At 30.1% G+C, this 3,461-nt stretch overlaps 1 protein-coding gene across 3 annotated transcripts in view; it reads right to left on the bottom strand.

Annotated features, from left to right (window-relative positions):
• Window positions 1-3,461, bottom strand: part of LOC111681251 (tyrosine-protein phosphatase non-receptor type 9) — a 71,382-nt gene that overhangs the window by 40,679 nt on the left and 27,242 nt on the right. The gene's annotated exons all lie outside the window — the stretch shown is intronic.

The raw sequence follows: 3,461 nt of genomic DNA, 5'->3' as shown, positions 1-3,461 counted from the left end.
TATGTCTAGTCTATGTCTAGTCTATGTCTAGTCTATGTCTAGTCTATGTCTATTCTATGTCTAGTCTATGTCTAGTCTATGTCTAGTCTATGTCTAGTCTATGTCTAATCTATGTCTAGTCTATGTCTGGTCTATGTCTAGTCTATGTCTGGTCTATGTCTAGTCTATGTCTAGTGTATGTCTAGTGTATGTCTAGTCTATGTCTAGTCTGTGTCTAGTCTATGTCTAGTCTATGTCTAGTCTATGTCTAGTCTATGTCTAGTATATGTCTAGTATATGTCTAGTCTATGTCTACTCTATGTCTAGTCTATGTCTAGTCTATGTCTAGTCTATGTCTAGTCTATGTCTAGTCTATTTCTAGTCTATGTCTAGTCTATGTTTAGTTTATGTCTAGTCTATATCTAGTCTAGCTTTTCATTAGTTGCATTCCTACGCTAACTCCCTATTATTTACTCTGTTTTCCCATTTAATAGGAAAATTCAATTTCAATGTAAATGTGTGTTTTTTTTTTTTTTTTTGAATTTATGGAAAATGTAACAAACAACTTAAATGATATTTTCTCTATTCACATAGAAAAATTACAAATATTGTATCAATTTTCAAACATATTTCCCTTTAGTTTTATGTTCCACTAGTACTCCTCTCTTCTCTTTTTGCACATCTAACGGCAGACATAGGAAACGGATGTACACAATGGAGATGATGATGATGTTGCCGACGACGTCGACGACGACGAAGAGGACGTTGGTATTTGTAATAGCAATAGTAATTTTGTTGTTATAATTTCATTTTATTGTTCACTCGTCTCTATAGGAAATTGTTTATAACTATATCCTATTTGTTTTTTGTGTTTTTGTTTTTATTGTATTCGCATTTTGCATACAATATTGTTACAACAAAGTTGTAACTAGTTTGTCATTATATTATAATAGTAAAAAAAATAGTAGTAGAAAATATAAATAACATACATAAATGAAAAAAAAAAAATATTAACAATAATAATATTCATAATACAGAGAAACAGATGAAGACCTTTTTTTTGTTTGCCTCCACTTAAACATCTGTTGTTATAATAATGTTTGATTTCCGTTCACAAAGGAAAGAACAAAATTGTTTATAAAAACTAATATATTGCACAACACAGTAAAGGGTCTTATAAAGGGATTGCTTATAGGGAATATATGAAAATTACAATAATGTGAACATTTTTTAGCTTTTACTGTTAATCATGTTTTTTTATCCAATTTTATAATTTCATTTTTTTATTCTTTATTGCATTATATTTATAATGACTTCGTTTACCTTTTCTTTTTAAATCGTATGTTGTTGAAATTGCAATTTTTTATTGTTATTTAACTTGTAAAATCAACCATATATTTTTTACTCTTTAACAATGATTATCTTGAAATTCTTACGTAAGTGTTGTGCAAAATTTTGGTTGTTTTGAAATTCACCCTACAGTGATTGGTATTTCATGTTACTCTTTTGATTCATACATCCTTTTGATATAATATTAAGTCTAGTCTTGTTTTGTTTATTCTATAGACTATTCTACAATATATAGTCTATAGTCTAGTCTGTAATCTAGTCTATAGTCTAGTCTATAGTCGAGTCTATTGTCTAGTCTATAGTCGAGTCTAGTCTATAGTCTAGTCTATAATCTAGTCAATAGTCTAGTCTACAGTCTAGTCTACAATCAAATCTATAATATAGTTAATAATAGAGTCTATAGTACTGTATATAGCCCAGTCTGTAGTTTTGTCTATAGTTTTATCTGTAGTCTTGTCTATTGTCTGTTATACAGCAGTCTGTAATCGGGTACAGCCTGCAGTTTAGTCTATAGTCTAGTATATGATCTAGTATATGATCTAGTATATGGTCTAGTATATGGTCTAGAATATGGTCTAGTATATGGTCTAGTCTATAGTCTAGTCTCTATTCTAGTCTCTAGATATAGTCTAGTTTATAGTCTAGTCTATAGTCTAGTCTACAGCCTAGTCTATAATCTAGTCTATGGTCTAGTATATGGTCTAGTCTATGGTCTAGTCTATAGTCTTGTCTATAGCCTAGTTTATAGTCTCGTCTATAGTCTAGTCTAAAGTCTAGTCTTTAGTCTAGTCTATAGTCTCGTCTATAATCTCGTCTATAATCTAGTCTATAGTCTAGTCTAAAGTCTAGTCTAAAGTCTAGCCTAAAGTCTAGTCTATAGTCTAGGCTATAGTCTAGTCTATAGTCTAGGCTATAGTCTAGTCTATAGTCTAGTTTATAGTCTAGTCTATAGTCTAGTCTATAGTCTAGTCTATAGTCTAGTCTATAGTCTAGTCTATAGTCTAGTCTATAGTCTAGTCTATAGTCTAGTCTATAGTCTAGTCTATAGTCTAGTCTATAGTCTAGTCTATAGTCTAGTTCATAGTCTAGTCTATAGTCTAGTCTATAGTCTAGTCTATAGTCTAGTCTATAGTCATGTCTATAGTCAAGACTATAGTCAAGTCTATAGTCAAGACTATAGTCAAGTCTATAGTCTAGTATATTTTCTAGTCTATAGTATAGTCTAGTTTTTGTCTAGTCTATATTGTCTATTTTTGCAGTTATAGTGGAAATGGTGTCGGCACATTTGTGTCTTTCTCTCAATCTTCTCTGTTTGTTCAGTTCTTTTTTATATGATGTCACGTTGACGATTCACCAGAGTCACTAATAAAAAACAAAATACTAATAATGTTTAGTTTGTTGAATGCAACTTAATGAATAAAGAGTAAAATATACTCGAGCGAACACTTCAAGCAACAAACAGCACTTAAAGCAGCGCAATACAAGGGCTGCATGCACCATTGTATGATAGTTTGAAAGCAAACAATTTATTTCATTATTTTCTTTTTACTACTAGAAGTATCAATGTAGTAGTATGTGCAATTTAAAACTCACACTTGTATGCAATTCTTGCTAATCCGGAAGCTAATAAAAAACATTATCAGTTTGTCTGTCTCGGCTGTTCTATTCTGTTTTGTGAGTTCTTGGTGTTGGTATGATGATGGCAAAAATCCAAAGAAGACTTTTATTTTTTGCCACAGCTTGTTTTTCATTTAAACTTACAAATACAATTTTTTAATCACACTTTATATCTGTGCATATAGATAAAAATTGTTTGGTTCTGATCAATGATTAATTATTCTTTGTTAAATGGAGGAAGAACAAATAATTAAAAAAAAATATTAAATAAAAATGCAATGAGAAATTTTCAATAGTCGTTGCAAAATTTATTATGTTAGTGATTACTCTTAAAAGGATTTTCATTAAAAATCGGGAGGAGATTTGAAAACGTTTGAAAATTAGTCATAACATTATATATCTATATGTAGTCTATGTCTAGTCTATGTCTAATCTATGTCTAGTCTATGTCTAGTCTATGTCTAGTCTATGTCTAGTCTATGTCTAGTCTATGTCTAGTCTATGTCTAGTCTATG

The sequence above is a fragment of the Lucilia cuprina genome, chromosome 3 (assembly GCF_022045245.1).
Source record: "Lucilia cuprina isolate Lc7/37 chromosome 3, ASM2204524v1, whole genome shotgun sequence".
Taxonomy (NCBI): Eukaryota; Metazoa; Arthropoda; class Insecta; order Diptera; family Calliphoridae; genus Lucilia; species Lucilia cuprina.
The sequence above is the reverse complement of the archived record's forward strand: the minus strand, read 5'-3'. Positions and strand labels throughout refer to the sequence as shown.